The sequence below is a fragment of the Camellia sinensis genome, chromosome 12 (genome assembly GCF_055761805.1).
Source record: "Camellia sinensis isolate YWXY chromosome 12, ASM5576180v1, whole genome shotgun sequence".
Lineage (NCBI taxonomy): Eukaryota > Viridiplantae > Streptophyta > Magnoliopsida > Ericales > Theaceae > Camellia > Camellia sinensis.
The window spans coordinates 133,479,885-133,490,869 of NC_138972.1; positions in this window are offsets into that span (position 1 = coordinate 133,479,885).

The window sequence follows — 10,985 nt, forward strand, 5'->3', positions numbered from 1 at the left end:
ACAGTTGATGTGTGCACACAGTATAAAAAATTAAGATTTTTGAAACTAAAATTTAGGGATGAAATTATTTTTTAGAGATCAAATATTTTTGCTGTAAAAAGTGTTGTTATTATATTTTTATCTACGAAAATTGAACATTAGTGATGAATTATTATCCTTTTGAGACCAAATTTTTGGTCTCAAAAAATAAACTATGTTGAGACTAAATTATTTTGTCCTTAAAAGTCTATTTATTAGTGACATTTTCAAAATTTTATCACTAAAAGTCTTGTTTTTGACTTTCCAGGACGATCTTTTAGCGACTATCCTTACGACGATAGAAATTGATCCCTAAATGTCTTTTGCAACAAATTTTTTTACTTTTAGAGACTAAAAAATTTGATCTTTAAAACTCTTATATGTTGTAATGACATTTGTATCAATTTTATGTATGAGAAAATCTCTGTATAGAAAATTAAATTAAAAAGGATAAATTTCATTTTATCCCATGTGATTTCGCTCTAGAGTAGCCAAGCAACTCAAGAGGGGGTAAATTGGGTTTCTAAATAAATTGTCAAATTAAAAATATTAACGCAAATAATAAATAAATAAATATGTTCAACAATATACAATAGAAAAATGAAATAAAATGAGTAAAGGAAAGAGAAAGCAAACTCAGCAATTTATAGTGGTTTGGCTCGCTGAGCTTACGTCCACTCCGTAAGTATCCTCTTCTAGAATTTCTCCACTATTCTTCAAATATTAATTACACCATTAATTTCACGAATATTAGTGAACCTTTACAATAAGTAATCAAAACCAATCACTCACAAAAACTACTCACAAAAATAATCCGACTAATTTTGAATCTGGTACCTAATCTCACATAACTCAAGTAATTTTATCCAAAAAAATCACTCACAAAAACTCTCTCTGTTACAAGAATTATAAAAAGGATGTGAAATTTTTTTTCCAATTTTTACTCAAATTTATATGACTCAATAAAAAAAAAAACAAGAAAATATTTTCTCAATATAATAGAATTTTATCTTCAATATTTTACTTCACTCAATCTTCTTGATTTCTTTTTTCACAATGCTTTCTTTTTATAGCCAAGGAAAAATAGCCGTAGTAGAGATTTTGGTGCATGGTCCTCCTTCGTTTTCTAACTTTGTGCCACTCCACTCACGCAGAAAATCACGCTCGTTGGAGACAAACTCTCCCTTATCACAATGGAAGGAAATTGCTGAACAAGACAAGAGACTTGACTCACGTATGAGTATTTTAGAAAGATGGTTAAAAATTAATTTTTGATTTTTAATTAAGTTTTTAATTTTTTTAGAAAAGTGATTTAAGAACTTGATAAAAAGTTACTTTTGACTTTTTTAATTAATATTTGTTTATGATATTTCATAACAATAAAATAACTTAATTATCCCAACCTAATATAAAAAATTTATATTTTCACTCACGTAAATATAAAAAAAAATAAAAGATATAATTGTAATTTTATATGTGATTTTTTTGGACTTGCCAAATGATTCCTTACTAAAAAAGTCAACCTAACTTTTTTAACAAACAAGCTACAAATGTAGTTTTTTACTACGTTGCCAAAAGAGCACATAGAATATTTCAGTTTTCAATAAATAGTAAAAACATTGTTTAATATATAATATGTATTCGTAGAGTTCACACCATCAATGATTGAGATTCAAAAAGGGTGGTAGGAATTTAAAAAAAAGAAAGAATGTCAATCATTATTGTAAAACAAATTATGCATTTAAACTATTTGAATGTATAGTGATTTTTTTATTAAAATATTTAAATATATAGTAAAATCTCTTTAAACTGTTGTAGAGATTTTTAGATATACTCTAATGAAGATAACCCATCACCACATGGGTATATCAAATTTGTCAAATAATGAATAGTAATCAATTGATTTTTTTTTCCAAACGTGAATAGTAAAATTTACTATTTAAGCACAGTAAAAAATATATGATGCAACCGAAATCTATTTTCATATTTTGTGTCAAATGATTGTGAAGCGTGTATATTAAAAAATTATAATTTATCAAATAATATTTTAGATATCATCAAAATCAAACAACATAATTAACAATTTCCTCCTTTTTGATAATGACAATACATGCATGAATTTGATACAAAATTTCATAGGAATAAATGCAACATAAAATATTTACCATCATAATATATGCACTTATTTTCATTATATTTTAACCCTTCCTTTTGTAGCAAATTCTTTGTCAAATATGATTTATAAATTTCTTCTTCCCTTTTGAAATCATCAAAATAAATAGTTAATTGCGAGTGAGAAAAATCAGTTTATCTTTAAAAGAAAAAATTTCTCCTCTGACATAAATTTTTTTTGGCGTGAATAAGGAGTAAAAAAAAAAATCATTAACAATTTTAAAATCTCCCCCCAAAATTATGCAAATAATCATAATAAAAACTCTCCTCAAGAGTGTGCTTCCTAATATGTTTCAATCTCAAAATATCATATAATTGAAATCTCTTCCTGAAGTAATGCACAATTTTTTTTTTTATACATATGATATAATTGGATCACAGATTATCAATTTATAATGCCAAAGGCCATTAAGATCCGGCCAAACACAATTACAACGAGAGCATTAGCATAAAAAAAGAAAATAAAAATGAAACCAATTACTTTACTCCAAGTAGAAGCAATTAGTATAAGTGAAAAAAGCATTTGTAGCACATAACCTTAAAAGAATTATTACATATTACAAAAATAATTTTAGTATTCTGATGGGGAAATGATGTTGGTAGATGTGAGGATCGATGACGATGATGAAGATCGGAGACGATGGTGAGGATAAGAGATGATAGTGAGAATCGAAAATAATGGCGAAGATTAGGGATGGATTTTGTGTAGATTGGAAATGGATTTGTGTAGATCGGAGATAGATTTAGATAGATGATGGTGGTGATAGAGTTGCTGGATGACGGTGGTGATAAAAATGGTGTTAGAGGATGAGAAGGAATGAGAGCAGATGAGAAAGAGAAAAAATGAAAGTAGGCGAGAGAGAGAGAGAGAGAGAGAGAGAGAGAGAGAGAGAGAGAGAGAGAGAGAGAGAGAGAGAGAGAGAGAGAATTTATAAAGAAACAGATTGCATAAAAATGTTGGAGTTTATGATTACTACTACTCCATTTCTATTGTGACTACGAAAAAAATTATCCAATCATAATACAAGTTAACATGAAAAATACATTTTATAAGATGTAATCATATCAAGACATGCATTTGTCAATGAGTACATAATCAAATTTTCAAATCTTTCAAAATGTAGCAAATATCATCATATATATGTGAGACTCAAATGAATATTCTAATATTTGATTATTTACACTTATGCTCAATGATTCACATGTAAATATACAAATTCATGTTGGGATATACCTCCTTATTGGAGTGTGGGACCCAATTAGTTTTGGAAAAAGAATTTTAATTTGGTTTGGTTTAGGTATAATATATTTTAATATATTATATCTAATTTTTAGAGACCTAATTCAGTTTAGTAACAATTAGGTTTTGATTACAAAACTCAAGATTTAATAATATATATATATATATATATATATATATATATATATATATATATATATATATTGTGTTTTTGTTTGCCTTGAGAAAGTGGGCAGCAGCGAAACTTTTCTCGGTGAAAGAGAGTAATAGATTACATACATCAATTCGGTGGGTGCAACATGGAGTAAAAGAAAACCTGGTGCACTGTTTAGAAGATTGATTGCTCAATTAATTTGTGAGGTGGTCTTTTGCTTGGGTGAGTATTTTTTGTCTCACGTGGAGTGTGTTTCAAAGGATTGTTTGGATCGCAGATTTGATACAGTTTGGTGGTCTTCTACAATTCTGGCTCTGAAGATTTTTGTTCATCTATTTAGTGAGGTCTTTTCTCTTGTTTATTTGGAATTCACCTAAGGGTAGTTTTGTGAGATCATTCGTGTCTCGTTTGTAATCGTTTAGAAACTATTTGGTTGATAGTGGAATCGGATTTCGATCCCGTAGACGTACCTCACATTGAGGGAACCACGTAAAATTCTTGTGTTGCTTTTGATTTAATTTTTTCGCATTAGTTTTTATTCCCATTGATTGATTTACTTGTGGGGAATCATATATTTTTCCTAACAACTGGTATCAGAGCTTACGGTTTATTTGAGTCTATTTATTTGCGTAAATCAATGGAGGGGAATGTGGGTCGTATGCCTAGCTTCAATGGAAGCAATTGGGTAACTTGGAAAACTAAAATGGAGGACCTATTATTTTGTAAAGATTTGTATGGGCTTATTGAGGGTGATAGTGGCAAACCCGAGGGTATGAAAGATGATGAATGGAAGAGGCTTAATCGAAAAGCCGTTGGTGTTATCCGTCAATGGATTGATGACAGTGTGTTTCATCATGTTGCTACTGAAACTTCGGCACATGATTTATGGAAAAAATTAGAGAGTCTTTATGATAGAAAATCAGCTACAAATAAAGCCTTTCTGTTTCGTAAGTTGGTTAATTTAAAATATAAAGAAGGCAGCCCATTCCAGAACATTTGAATAAAATAACGAGTATTGTTAACCAACTTGCTTCTATGAAAATTATTTTTGATGATGAGTTGCAGGATTTGATGCTACTTAGTTCTTTGTCCGAAAGTTGGGAGTCTTTGGTTGTGACAGTTAGTAATTCAGCACCTGATGGCGTTGTCACAATGGGCCAAGTCACTAGTAGCTTGTTGAATGAAGAAACTAGAAGAAATCGGCGGGTTCCTCTCATTCGGAAGCATTCGTTGTGAGAGGCCGAAGCAAAACAAGGGGGAGGAGCAAGACTCCTCATGGTCGTGATCAAAGCCGTGACAAATCAAAAGATGGTTCTTTTTCAAAGAAAGACATTGAGTGCTATTATTGCCATGAGAAAGGGCATATGAAGCGAGAATGCCGAAAACTCAAGAATAAGGAGAAAATGCGTGACAAAAGTGTGGATAAGAAGCAAGAAGACACAACGGCAGTTACTACCGATGATCTCATGGTCGTTTGTGAAGATGATTGTATCAATTTTGTGGGCCAAGAGAGCAATTGGGTGATTGATTCCGGTGCTTCTTTTCATGTGACTTCTCGAGTTGATTTCTTCACTACCTACACCAAAGGAGATTATGGTTCTGTTCGAATGGGTAATGAAGGTTTGTCCAGGATTATTGGCATGGGTGATGTTTGCTTGGAAACAAATTTGGGCTACAAGTTATTGCTTAAAGATGTGAGGCATGTTCCTGACATTTGCCTCAATTTGATCTCTACTGGGAAGCTAGATGATGAAGGCTTTAACAACAAATTTGGTGATGGAATATGGAAGCTCACAAAGGGTTTTTTGGTGGTGGCTAAGTGTAAGAAGACTCATACACTTTATTCGATGTATGGAAAAATTTGTAAAGGTGTTGTCAATGCCCTTCAAGATGATACTTCTACCAAATTGTGGCATAAGCGGCTTGGCCATATGAGTGAAAAGGGGCTACAAGTTTTGTTCAAGAAAGAGCTTCTACTCGGTTTGAAATGTACACATCTTAAAACTTGTATTTATTGTTTGGCGGGTAAACAACATAGAGTTTCTTTTCATAAAAATGTTGCTTCTAGAAAAGAAAATGTATTGGAGTTGATTCATTCGGATGTTTGTGGTCCTTTGAAAGTTAGAACACATAGTGGTACACTTTATTTTGTTACTTTCATTGATGATTATTCAAGGAAAGTTTGGGCTTTTCTACTAAAAACTAAAGATCAAGTTCTAGAAGTATTTAAGCATTTTCAGGCCATGGTTGAAAAAGAAACAGGGCAGAAATTGAAGTGCATCCGATCAGACAATGGTGGTGAATACATTAGGTCATTTGATGAGTATTGTCGCAGCCAAGGTATTCAGCACCAAAAGACAGTTAAGAAGACTTCTCAACAAAATGGCGTTGCCAAGAGGATGAACCGCACCATTGTGGAAAGAACAAGGTGTTTGCTTTCACAAGCTAAATTGCCAAGATCCTTTTGGGGTGAGGCATTGAGGACAGTGGTTGACGTGATCAATTTGTCTCCTTGCTATCCTTTGAATGGTGATGGACATGCAAAGATGTGTCTTATGAGCACTTGAGAGTGTTTGGTTGCCGAGCTTTTGTTCACATTCCAAAGGATGAGAAGTCCAAACTTGATAGCAAGTCAAGACAATGCATTTTTCTTGGCTATGGTCATGATGAGTTTGGTTATAGATTGTGGGATCCGGTCGACAAGAAAGTTATTCGAAGCCGCGATGTTGTGTTTGTTGAAGACCAAACAATTGAAGACTTTGGCAAAGGTGATAAACCGGAGCCAAAAACTAGTGATCTCATTGACATAGATCCATCTCCTTCATCTTCAGTTGATGATGAAAATGGGGGAGATATGCAGCCACCTATTGAAGATGTAGAGGATGATGCTAATCCAAATGAAGTTGAGCCAGAAATTGAAGAAGAACATCCAACTCAAGAACCGCCACCACAACTTGAGTTGAGGAAATCTATAAGGGACCGACAACCTTCAAGAAAGTATCCTCCCAATGAATTTGTGTTGATTTCTGATCATGGGGAGCCTGAGAGCTACCAAGAGGCAATTGAGCATGCAAAGAAAGATGATTGGAAAAAGGCAATGGAAGAGGAGATGAATTCCTTAATTGAAAATCACACTTATGATTTAGTGAGGTTGCCTAAAAGGAGGAAAATTTTGAAAAATAAGTGGGTTTTCAAATTGAAGAATGATAGTAAGAATCTAAGGTACAAAGCACGTCTTGTTGTGAAAGGCTTTGGGCAAAATAAAGGTATTGGCTTTGATGAGATTTTCTCGCCGGTTGTGAAGATGTCTTCTATTCGGGTTTTACTTGGCACGGCTGCAAGCATGAACCTTGAAGTTGAGCAACTTGATGTGAAGACCGCATTTCTTCATGGTGACCTTGAAGAAGAAATTTACATGGAGCAACCAGAAGGTTTTGTGGAAAAAGGGAAAGAGAAATTTGTTTGCAAATTGAAGAAAAGTTTGTATGGTCTCAAGCAAGCTCCGCGGCAATGGTACAAAAAATTTGACTCTTTCATGATGAATAATGATTTTTCTAAAACCACTTCGGACCATTATGTGTTTGTGAAAAATTTCCCAGATGGTAAATTTATTATTCTTTTGCTTTATGTTGATGACATGTTAATTGTGGGTCAAGATTCTACCATGATTAACAAGTTGAAGTTAGAGTTGAGTAAATCTTTTGCTATGAAAGATTTGGGACCAAAAAAGCAAATACTTGGTATGAAAATTGTTCGTGATCGCAAAGAGGGATTGATTTGGTTGTCTCAAGAAAGCTACATTGAGAAGGTTCTTGAGAGGTTCAACATGAATAAAGCAAAGTCGGTTGGTTGTCCACTTATAGGTCACTTCAAGCTTAGTTCGAATCAATGTCCTACAAGTGAGAAAGACAAGGAAGAGATGTTAAAAGTTCCTTATGCTTTAGCAGTTGGTTCTTTGATGTACGCCATGGTTTGTACAAGGCCGGATATTGCTCACGCCGTTGGTGTGGTGAGTCAGTTTCTCTCTAATCCGGGTAAAGAACATTGGGCAGCGGTAAAATGGATTCTAAGGTATTTTCGAGAGACTTCGAAGGTGTTTTTGTGTTTTGGGGATGGTAAGCCGATGCTTGATGGGTTCACAGATTCTGACATGGTCGGTGATATTGATTCTAGGAAATCTACTTCGGGGTATTTGATGACTTTTGCAGGGGGAGCTGTGGCATGACAATCTAAATTACAAAAATGTGTTGCTCTCTCAACTACCGAAGCTGAATTTATTGCCATTACGGAAGCTTGCAAAGAAGAGTTATGGTTGAAGAAATTTTTGCAAGAGTTGGGTTTAAAGCAAGAAAGGTATGTGCTTTATTGTGATAGTCAAAGTGCCATTCACTTGAGTAAAAATTTTACTTTTCATTCGAGATCGAAACACATTGATGTGAGATACCATTGGATTCGTGATGTGTTAGATTTGAAATTATTGCAACTCGAAAAGGTTCACACAGATGATAATATTTCAGATATGTTGACTAAGACTTTGTCGAGGGACAAACATTTAAAGTGTTGAACTTTGGCGGGTATGGTTGATGTCTCCACCTAAGTCGGTAGGGGGAGAATTGTTGGGATATACCTCTTTATTGGAGTGTGAGACCCAATTGGTTTTGGAAAAAGAATTTTAATTTGGTTTGGTTTAGGTATAATATATTTTAATATATTATATCTAATTTTTAGAGACCTAATTCAGTTTAGTAACAATTAGGGTTTGATTACAAAACTCAAGATTTAATAATATATATATATATATATATTGTTTTTGTTTGCCTTGAGAAAGTGGGCAGCAGCGAAACTTTTCTCGGTGAAAGAGAGTAATAGATTACATACATCAATTCGGTGGGTGCAACATGGAGTAAAAGAAAACCTGGTGCACTGTTTAGAAGATTGATTGCTCAATTAATTTGTGAGGTGGTCTTTTGCTTGGGTGAGTGTTTTTTGTCTCACGTGGAGTGTGTTTCAAAGGATTGTTTGGATCGCAGATTTGATACAGTTTGGTGGTCTTCTACAATTCTGGTTCTGAAGATTTTTGTTCATCTATTTAGTGAGGTCTTTCCTCTTGTTTATTTGAAATTCACCTAAGGGTAGTTTTGTGAGACCATTCGTGTCTCGTTTGTAATCGTTTAGAAACTATTTGGTTGATAGTGGAATCGGACTTCGATCCCGTGGACGTACCTCACATTGAGGGAACCACGTAAAATTCTTGTGTTGCTTTTGATTTAATTTTTTCGCATTAGTTTTTATTCCCATTGATTGATTTACTTGTGGGGAATCATATATTTTCCCTAACAATTCAATCAAGCAAATTTAGCACATGTTGTATCATCAAAATCAACTCTTTAATAAGGTGATTCAATGTAGATAATCAAGATTTAATCATGTTTTTTTATTTTTATCTTTTATTATCCATATCATTCACGTTGCCTAAGTAATATCATGTAAGCATGGTATGGCAAACATATATATATATATATATATAACAATAATATATTCATATATCCAAGAGAATGATGATTGCAAGTAAGTATGAGAACAATAATGATATCATCAAATAAAATATTTTCAGATTTATAAACAAATTTTTATCGAAACTTATACCAATTTTTATCGTAGTTACCAAATATTGCATACTTATTGTCCATGTGAGAATATGTGGTGAATCTAGTCATATAGTTTGAACATTCACTGTCCAAGTAACATTTTCTGTACCGAATTTCACCTTGAAGTACTTGCAAAACAAATCAAGTATTCGATTGTGATAGTCAAATCTTTTTGTATCTGTGAATGTTAGTTTCAGAATTACTTGATTTTGGAATTCATATCTTTTTAATTTTAGTAAAAGGATTTTTTTAATAGGACATGAAAGTGAAATATGAACTTTTTTACTATAAAAATGACATGTGAGATGAGAGGTGATTATTTAGTATTCTGGGAATATGGACACGTAGTGCTCCATAAGATTTTGATTAGTACAGAGAGGTAGGGGCCTACGATTTATGTTGGAGAATGGGGGAACAACATAGGGTTAAGTAATTAATGATTGGCTTAGAGTATGGTCATGTGATGTTCCGGAATTATTGAATAATTTCCCGTGAGGTGAGAGTGTTCCGATGAAAAAATTATTCAATATTTTCGAAACACCACGTCATCCATCCCATGTGGTGCTCCACGCCATTCATAAAATGCCACAAAAGCAATCTTGAATGAGCCTTAGTTTGGCAAATCATTTGGGCTAAATAATCACAAAAAGACAAAAAAAAGTTACAAAATTACCAAACTGACTCATATACAAACAAAAAATCAAAAAAGCATCATTTTCAAGTGGAGGGCAATTTTGTCTTTCCAATACCAAAAAGTCAAAAAAGCCAAACAAGAATACCAAACAAACAAAAAAGTCCCAGGTTAAAAAAACCAAAAAAACCAAAAAACCAATTAAAAATGTCATTACCAAATGACCCCTCAATGTTAACAACGTTAATGTTACTGTTGAAAGATCACTTCAGCTTTCAGTAAAATTTCAAATTCCCGCTTCAGATCCAAATTTTAAGAGTTAAACTACATGCGTCAGGATCCTCTAGAGTAAAAAGTGTCACAATCCGCTTCCCGTACCCAAGGGTTAAGCATCGTGATGGCCAGTAACTGAAGTTACCTCCGGTCAATTCTTGAACAAATTAATAAACGCGAGCGGAAATAATATTTAAGTGAGGGTACCAAATTAATCATTGGAGTTTCTATTTTTATTACAAAATTTATTGACCAAAAAGGCCGATATTTACATATAAAATTATCATAAAAGTGCTGTGTGTGTCTATTCCGCAGCCCCGCGTTTAGGACTTTTGCAAAACCTATTTCTGAATTGCATTGTTTCCTGAAAATTGGTAAACAGCTATAAACACATGGTAGAATGAAAAATATTATGCCAAGAGTTTAAGGGACACAAAATAACCATGGATAGTTATATAACTAAAATATTTAAAATAACTTAGTCTGAACAAATAATCATTTAAATAGCAAAACTGAGATTATGTAAATAAATAACCATAACCATGGCACCGAACTGAACAGAACAGAGGTCACATGAGTGACAGTCAGAACAGAGGTACGAATTCAAGAGGTGGCTCGTACGGATTATAAAGATGGCTCCCACAATAGTGTAGCACTTATCTCCGCACAACACTTTGTTCCGCATAGAACAGAGGTCAATAGATCCATGACAATAGAGGGCCGCAAAGTGACCAAACAGAGGCCAATGGTTATTTAAGTCCCCCAAGGCGTGGGACTCCCGTGGTGGTACTTACAAAACATAATTGTTTATAAGGTCATTGTCAAATATTCTTTAAAATATAAACAAAA